Here is a 10304-nt window from a genome sequence, read left to right on the forward strand (position 1 = left end):
AGAGCACTCGAACAGTCAAATCAATGAGAAGTGTCTAAGAATACAACATTCATTCTTGACTTGTAAATCTTGCTCGGACTCAAAGGTGAGATTCTGGATCAAGAAAACGTAGACCAGTGAAATTAACAAACAAGCTTTCATTCACTGTTCAAATAATGCGACTCTGACATTCTAATTTTCCCTCAGAATATTAAAAGCAATCTTTAAAGTTTCAAATGGTTATAAAATCTACTATATCTCAAGAAATATTACTTTAATTCTTAAATTCTGTAACTTCAAATATTGCATTAAATAAAATTTAGTGTTCGTAATACCGCTATATGAATAACATTTAATGATGGTAGCTCAGGTTTATAAACTCAGCGCTGTCAAACGTATAAATTATATCATCATTGGCAATCAAAACATGTGAAAATCCCTAACAGAAGATGCAATAAGCAATGGTAACAGATCAGTGTTGCCAAGTATTATTTGTTGTATATAATAAAGACGTCAACACCACCAACACCACCGTAGTTACAACTACCACAAACATTAATAAATGGAACCTTTACGCAGTTGTTCATCCTGATAAAAAAAAATAATAATAACTGACAATTCCCCCTTAAATGACGCATTAACGTCTTCAGTCAGAAGGATATGTTAGAATACAGTACTTTATGAAGAGAAAGAGAAGATGGCCATTTCTAGAACCTCTAGATCTCGATCACGGATGACCTGGAGCTAAGGAATAACATCGTTACTACTATGACATACACGCATTGCTGTATTCTTTATATAATTGTTGTAACTTCAACTAATTTTATACTATAACTGACCTTGACATTGTTCTTGCTTAATACTTTACTATATCTATGCTGATTGGGGAAGTTCTTTTTTATGAGAGAGAGAAAGCGTCCGGCGATGCGGTGCTATGTTGACACTGTAGAGTTGATTAAGCCATAGGTAAAATAAAAATACACAAACTAAAATACATTTGTTAACTTAATTATAAAAATTATATTCACTGCATGAAATCATTCGGGGTTTCAAGCACAATACAAAATATCATTGTATCTGTATTTGATAGAGTAGTAACTATTATAATTCGAACTGGAATTGAAAGCGCTCCTTTTATTTTAGAGCAAGCAGACTAAACTGCCCCTTGTATAGCTCATGCCCAGATCTCTGTTATCGTCTAGCATTTTACTAGAAGAAAACTAAATCTTAAAATTTATAGAATTTTATTACATAAGTAACGAGAAAAGTGAGTCGAAATTAGTTTGAATTATTGGAAAATGTCTTGAACACATCTAGTGATGTTAAAACTAAATTGATTGACTAAACGTACGATGGTAAAGCTATAACGGCAGAGGAACAAATAATATTGCAGGACAAATGGCTTAAATGCAGTGATTTCTTTCATTGTTATGCATATAAACTTAACTTAGTTTTCAGTTGAAGTGCTTAGATAGTTAACGGAGTTATCATATTGTCACAAATTTACGCAGCTCTAGTAAGTTGACATCTTGAAGTACAAAATGGAAAAGTATTTATATATCAGCATTCTATCAATGTGCAACACAATATGGTGCTAAATACCCAGAACTGTTTCAGTCATAAAACAGTCACGTGAAAACTTGGAAACAGTATTTTAAAATATTATGAATAATAATGAGAGGTGGGATGAAAGTATTCATGAAGTAAAAGATAATCTACTGGTAAAATTGAAAGACTTCATTTTAATGTTTTTTGCTGACTATTTTCATACCACAATACCGCAAGCCGAGAAACTATTTGATATTCTACAGTGTATGCATGATCATTTTGAAATAAACGATTTCATTCAATAAATTTGAAATCACTAACGGTGAGAGCATGATAAAAACGTTCAAAAAGGCAATGGTAAACATTGAACTACTCGATATCTTGGACGTCCTTCTTGCAGAAAGAACCAAAGTACAGCTATGTATCCAAGTAATATCTACGCAAATGAGGGCAGGATCGGAAAATCTCGCTTTCACAGTACATCCAAGTGACATAACTAACGGATAAAAAAAATTTTCTTCAGAGTATTTTTCTTACGGTTTTTTTTCGTTCTATTCACGACACACGCAAACCGGATGTGATACTTTTCAAACATTCAGCGGCAAAGAGCCAATGCCATACTTTTCCAACCCGCCCCTCAGATAGGTGCCGAGAATGTTTTTTCCAAACTCTCATATAAAAAACAGATTGGTAAAAATCAGCTAAATCGGCCAAAATGTATTTCATGTGTGTGTACATTTCCTGTCTACAAAATTTCACTTAGTAGTCATTGGTCGACCCGATTTTCCACTGGAACTGAACCCGAAACCAGGTGGTTGCTGGGTGAACGTCTTCATCATGCAAATATATCTCCACCTGGATATTCCTGTTCCTTTTTTGAAATATCACCTAAAAGATTCAGTTGATAAAGCCAAAGTTTCCATAAAGATGAGGTGGATAGCCTATTTGTTTGATAAATAGAAAACCGAATGCAGATGCCAACAATAAAAATGGATTTAAGACAGATAGTTGCCCATTTCCAAAGAAAGATCTAGAATTATTTGAAACGGATTTATTCAGTCTAATAGCAAATATCATATTACTCAAATTTAGCAGCAAATTCCAGAGCCAACAAACGTGCAAACTAAATTTCTTAGCCAGCCAAGATTTGTTATATCTTAATTCCGATAAGACAAACAAGCTCTATATTTCAGGGGAAAATGTTTATAGAAGATTATTAACTTATAGTATTAACAATATATATATAAAAAGTCCCATGCTGACACAAATCTATTAACCTAGAAGCTAAGAAGAATACATCCGCATTTAAAATAGACGATAAGATAGCAGCCTTGGGACTCTGCCCACTGTATGATGCTCAAGGATCGCAAGTGATTGTAAGTGAAAGCTTATCAACTCTGCAAAAACACAACTACGCATAGTTAGTAAAAAATAATCCTTAATCCTATTATCTTTGGAATGAGAAAAGTAGTGTAATTCCAGTTACAAAATAATAAGCTGTCTGTTATAGGTTTAGTATCATCAGTGATAAAAAGAAATACAGATTCTTTCCGATTGATATTGTGAAGTTTTATACATCTGTTACCAAGCCTCTACTTCAGCCAACATTAGATTTCGTTAATGCCATTACACCCAGAATTCATTCAGATATTAAGATCATTTTACATGCGAGAAATGTCACACTTGCATTTTTTTCTTTGTTTGTTTGTTTGTTTTTTTTCGAAAATACAGCCTGCGTTAAAAACAACAATTAACAGAATTTGTTTGGTGTAGCTATGGATGTTTTTAATGAGGTGGAGGTGTGTGAAATAACTGGTTTATATATATATTGCATAATATGGTTCCTGATGATGCTTGGAGGGCTCTGTCGGGATGATGGCGTGTTTCTCTTACCCAATATAAATAGTCATAAGATAAACAGATTCAGAAAAGGATTTGTCAAAATTTCAATATTTCAGACTCTAAGATTTTTGTCTTAAGCAAACTAACAGTCAACTTTCTAGATATAGCGTTAAATTTAGACACTTTTTTTTTGCATTTGTTTTTTTTTGTTTTGTTTTTTTTTTTGTTCTTTTTTTTTTTTGTTTTTTCGTTTTTTTATCACAAGCTTAATGAAAGATTATTTTTCGTAACTACAATTTCTTATTATCCTCCAAATATCCTCAAATATTTAGTTTCCGATGTTAATAGGTGTGTATCGTTACGATACTCGCATTACATTTTATAACAAAGCATTAGGTAATGCCGGAGTTTTGAATAAAATGTATATAGCCCCAAAATGTAGAAGTAAAAATAGAAAAAAATATTTTGATATAATCCGTTTTATGGTTTAAATGTGAGAACCCATTTAAAGGTCTATTAATTCAGTTAATGTAAATCGTACTCTTACTACAAATGACTAATCTTCATTTCCACATGCACTTGCAAGCATAGCAATAGCGGAAAGAAGATGAAATGTCATCTTTGCTTTACAGACAACGTCAGAATATTAAAAAAGAATAAAAACTTGAACTCATGTAACGACAACCTGAATACATCGTTGCACAAATCGAAAGACTGTTTCGTAATTTTTTGAAAGGAAACCCTTTATACGCAACCAAGAATTTCTTTTACTTGTTTCAGTCATTTGACTGCGGCCATGCTGGAGCACCGCCTTTTAGTCGAACAAATCGACCCCAGGACTTATTCTTTGTAAGCCTAGTACTTATTCTATCGGTATCTTTTGCCGAACCGCTAAGTGACGGGGACAGGAACACACCAGCATCGGTTGTCAAGCAATGCTAGGGGGACAAACACAGACACACAAACATATACATATATATATATATATATATATATATATATATATATATATATATATATATACACATATATATATACGACGTATATACATATATACGACGGGCTTCTTTCAGTTTCCGTCTACCAAATCCACTTACAAGACTTTGGTCGGCCCGAGACTATAGTAGAAGACACTTGCCCAAGGTGCCCCGCAGTGGGACTGAACTCGGAACCATGTGGTTGGTAAACAAGCTACTTACCACACAGCTACTCCTATATATATATATTGTTTCTCCCTAGCAGTCAAACTCCCGCATCCATACTAAAATACTAATTAGCTTCGTATAATTCGCCATCTATTCGGATTCATTCATTCCTTCTTCTCCCCACATCTTTCGATCTATATTCCACCTGTTACTTCATGCGGAGAAGTTGTACGTTTAAATTCCTCGAAAATTTATTTACTGAAACTGATTTTCTTTATAGTAATTATGTTCTTGCTGCGTCACGATTTAATCTGGCAGTAATTTGTTTTCAAATCAAATAATACGTACTCAGAAACAAGGATTTATCTAGGTCGAAAGAAACTGAAACTTGTATGTTAATTTTTGAATATTACATATGCCAGACATCCAGATTCAGCATGGTACCACAATGCACACGTTGAAAATAACCATCATATTCAATACAGAACAGTTTTTGTTGCCTTGCAATTTTTGTTGATATTTCACTGATTAGGTATCGTTCAGCCTTGTATTTGACATCATGGCTTCCATGGAGATTAATAGTCTAAAGACCAAACATGTAACCTTATCTGCGAATCCAAAATTGGAACTTATAAAGCAGTTAGACGCTGGTGCTTCAGTGGCGTAGGTTTGGGAAGAGTACACTGTTAAAAAGCAATTAATTTCGGACAAACCCAAGGCTAAACATAAAATCACTGTATTTTTCTTGAAACATAATGTTGATGCAAATTCTAAACCATTATCTGTTTGTACAATAAAACGCCTGAGAGTTACAAAATATACAAATCGTAAGGAGGTATTGACGCATGGTTTATCCGTTAATGATCCTGCGGTAACAAGATCCGTGGTGTGGAAATTTAAAATGCTGCTTCCAATGTAAACTAGAAATATGTGTAACAAGAATTTCAAAGCTACTGATAAGCAATTATGACGATTTAGAAATTACCATGAGATGGGTAATAAAATTACCCCTGGAGGAGCAAGCAGCATACCAACCAAGGAGACTGAACCATTCAGAAAGAGGTTATATTACTTAATGAAGTGTGTATGACCCTTAATTTGTCAAGTATACAATGGCAATGAAGTGAAAATGGATTGTGTTGGTACTAACTAGGTTGATATAATGAAGCATTTAAGAATGAAGCCTGAACAAATAGACCTAAATTGAGTAAGGAACATTTATGTATTGAACTCATGCAGACAGTATAGTTCTTACAAAGTTATTGATTGAGTGAGAAAGATCAGTACGTTTGCGACTTTTGAAAGCTAAGCTGCAATAGGTGCCAGTGCATTTTTACCATTCCGAAAAATAGTTCAACTTGCATATATTCAACTCTTTAACGTTCAGATTACTCTCTCACATATAATGTTTATTCATTCACTTTGTTTTAAATTTGTCATGCATTATCTCGTCGCTTCAAGGTTTCAACAGTGTGATTGTTTACTTTGAGAATGACATTGTAGAGTAGGTGTGAGAGGCCAGACCTGGGCAGTTTGAACATGCTACTTGTAGAATATTTGGGTCTGATATTGCCAGTCTGAGTACGAAAGGGTTAATGACTGTTTTTTTTTGTTTTGTTTTTTGTATTTCACTCTTACAGTACAAAGATATCAGAAAGTTTCTGCTGATGAGGTAAAGCTATCGTTTATTTATCCGACGCACCTGTTCAACAAGTGTTCCTTACATGCTGGTAATGACGCTAAAATAAGGTGCGTGTTCTTACTGCTCAATGTTACCTTCGCACACCAGTTATTCATTAAGTCATATTTGTAACCCACGATGGTGTTTTGACTTTAAGTTTGCATTATTCAATTTCGTCGCTTCACAGAAATTACTGAAGACCGCTACTTTAGCTAATTCCAGGAAATTTATTTCTGCATAATGTGGAAGAAGAATACAATTTTGAAAGATTCCAAGCAAGTGATTTCCTTGTATAATTCAGAGGGAAGGCGAAATAGATGTCACAGTTGACAGAACCGGTAGGAAGACATAGAATGTGACTCTAGATACTAAGGGTTAATAGGAAAATATGTAGTAGATGAATTTCTTGTTCGTGACAATTGAGATAGTGAGGATGATGAAGTCAACGGAACATTGCTCGATAAACCCAAACTCTCGGTTGTACAAGGCTTCCTTGATAACATTTCGTACACTGGCTTGTCAACAGGAACTGTATACATCAATATTATCGCTATATTAAAGCCTTAAGAGATTATGTGATCCAGAATTAGCATTAGCGAGTTGGTCGGCACTCCGTCGGTTACGACGACTAGGGTTCCAGTTGATCCGATCAACGGAACAGCCTGCTCGTGAAATTGACGTGCAAATGGGTGAGCAATCCACACACACGTGTGCTCTTAACATAGTTCTCGGGGAGATTCAGCGTGACACAGAGTGTGACAAGGCTGGCCCTTTGAAATACAGGTACAACAGAAACAGGAAGTAAGAGTGAGAGAAAGTTGTGGTGAAAGAGTACAACAGGGTTCGCCACCATCACCTGCCAGAGCCTCGTGGAGCTTTAGGCGTTTTCGCTCAATAAACACTCACAAATCCCGGTCTGGGAATCGAAACCGCGATCCTACGATCGCGAGTCCGCTGCCCTAACCACTGGGCCACTGCGCCTCCCATTAGCGAGTAAACAAGGAGTAAACAGCTTAAACTCGACTCCGTTCTTCAGGCTTATTCATTCAAACACAGTTGCAGCTGTTAAACCTGCTGTTAGCCTTGATGACCCAACACTCGGTCACTTCAGATTTCTATGAGTTAACAGCAACGGACAGGTGAAGCGTCATAGTTTTGGCATAGAAGATGGTTTCTGATACATACACATCACATTTGGTTATGGGTTACTGCTAAGGTAACAAAAGGAGAGGGAAGGAGTGGCAGTAGGAGGTGTTAAATGTAGGTAAGGAAAACTGGAAGAATTTTATATCAAAATGTATATATACAGTAGTACCTCGGTTTTCGAACAACTGATTGTGAATAAATCGTGCTTTATATAGAAATATAATACAAATGATATGTAAGCATATGCATATATACATACATATATGTACATACCTACATCTACATGTATATATAGATGCATATCTGGGTACAAGACGTCAAAAAAAACGTGGACAAAAAAGGAACAGAAACATAAACAAGGCACAAAAAGCGGACTTTTTTTACGGACAACAGAATGAACACATAGGAAAACAGACAAGCCACGTATGGAACTTTTCCTTCGTCAGCTGCCTCTATTCTAAACTAGGCGTCTCATATATATATGTCTGTATATATATATATATATATATATATATATATATATATATATATATATATATATATATTTAGAATGGATACACCAGTTTTTATCATTAATAAAGAATGTCGTAACTTTTGACGACACGAGTTAGCTAGTTAACTAACAATCACAAGTTATCACTTCTATTCCCATCTTTATCACTTCAAATTAATCTGATTTATACCACTGGTAACAGTTTACTGGATTAACTTTTAATAGCTTTCAACAAACAGTTGTAGTAAATACCATATTGGATTGCATAAAAGACGCACGGGCGTATCAGACGCACCCAATTTCAGCACCGCATATTCAGGAGAAAAGTTTCTAACGCATTAAAGTTTGTAATAATTAAAGCAATTTCGCATATAGGACCCAAAATAATTTTCATTTTTTCTTATTCTTTCTTTTTTTTTTTTTTTGAGAAATCTTTTATTTTTTTTTCTAAATAACTTATAAGCCACCAAATTCGGTAATTTAATAAAATAACATATTTATAGTAGCTGGTTTAAAATCTCTGAGAGAGATTCACATAGTGACAGTACTAAGGAGTAATGTAGGTTACAACTTTTACATGACTGTTCCATGCAGAACAAATATTACTATATTTTAACCACAGGAAAACATTTTTTCCCGCTGGTTAACGACACACATCTTGTGTCTGTTTTATTGCGAGTAAGTCAGCGAACCACACTAACTCCAGCATAGCAAAACCAGTGGACCAACCGAGGTGCCTTCCCGTCCTCAGTACTGGATGTTTGCCTGCTAGATGTAGCAACTATCCGTCCTTACATGCAATATATTTATACTCTCTTTTACCTGTTTCAGTCATTTGACTGCGGCCATGCTGGAGCACTGCCTTTAGTCGAGCAAATCGACCCCGAGACTTATTCTTTGTAAGCCTAGTACTTATTCTATCGGTCTCTTTTGCCGAACCGCTAAGTGACGGGGACAGGAACACACCAGCATCGGTTGTCAAGCAATGCTAGGGGGACAAACAGAGACACACAAACACACATATATATATATATATATATATATATATATATATATATATATATATATACACATATATACGACGGGCTTCTTTCAGTTTCCGTCTACCAAATCCACTCACAAGGCTTTGGTCGGCCCGAGGCTATAGTAGAAGACATTTGCCCAAGATGCCACGCAGTGGGAATGAACCCGGAACCATGTGGTTGGTAAGCAAGCTACTTACCACATTTCTAGTAAGGATATCGCAGGGAAGAATCGTAATGCGGATTGTTCAAGCCGAGCCAACCAAGGACGAGACGGTTGGATAATAACCATTGTCTCAGTTGGTCACGCTTGGGAAGCCAGCCAGAAAGTGTAATGACGTTGCTTCTGATAAGAGGCTATGAAGGTGGTACCTGAGGATTCTGTCCTTCACGACCCTCCCAGGAATAATGGATTGGCTGTTTTCAAGTGGCAACTACTTTCAATTTTTGAAAGGAATTCAATAACGGTTTGAACATACCTTTCTTTTATTCTTTTATTCATTTCAGATTGCGGCCATGCTGGAGCACCGCTTTTAGTCGAACAAATCGACCCCATGATTTATTCTTTGTAAGCCTAGTACTTATTCTATCGGTATCCTTTGCCGAATTACTACTCTATGGGTACGTAAACACATCAACATCGGTGGTCAAGCGATGGTAGGGGGCCAAACACAGACACACAAACATATGTGTGTGTGTGTGTGTGTGTGTGTGTGTGTGTGTGTGTGTGTGTGTGTGTGTGTGTTTGTATACGACGGGATTCTTTCAGTTTCCGTCTACCAAATCTACTCACAAATCTTTGGTCGGCCCGAGGCTACAGAAGAAAACACCTTGCCCAAGATGCCATGTAGTAGGACTAAACCTGGAACCATGTAGTTGGTAAGCAAGCTCCTTACCACACAGCCACGCCTGTACCTAAACAAGTTTTCAAAACGACAGTCTGCAGGAATATAACCCAAAAGGATGAGCTATTTCTCAGTGTTTACCTATCCTACTGTGCTCGAATGGTAGAACCGAGAAAACGACGGTGAGCTGGCAGAATCGTTAGCACGCCGGGCGAAATGCTAAGCGGTATTTCGTCTGTCTTTACGTTCTGAGTTCAAATTCCGCCGTGGTCGACTGTGACTTTCATCCTTTCGGGGTCGATAAAGCAAGTACCAGTTGCATACTGGGGTCAATCTAATCTACTGGCACTCTCTCCCAAAATTTTGGGCCTTGTGCCTAAAGTAGAAAAGATTATGGGAAACGAAAGCAAGTCAAATGTACCTGAGCTGACAGACAAAACTGTGTTCTGTAAAAAATTCCTCCTAAAAAGAATTCGAATCTACACTCCATCGCCCCAGCCAACTAAATAGCCCCTGCGTGGAGGGCTATGACGAAGACCAACATAATACTTCGAAAATCTCAAAATTGCTTAGAGACACTAAGATTTCGAGCGATAATTCATA

The sequence above is a fragment of the Octopus bimaculoides genome, chromosome 8 (genome assembly GCF_046866305.1).
Source record: "Octopus bimaculoides isolate indiv1 chromosome 8, ASM4686630v1, whole genome shotgun sequence".
NCBI lineage: Eukaryota > Metazoa > Mollusca > Cephalopoda > Octopoda > Octopodidae > Octopus > Octopus bimaculoides.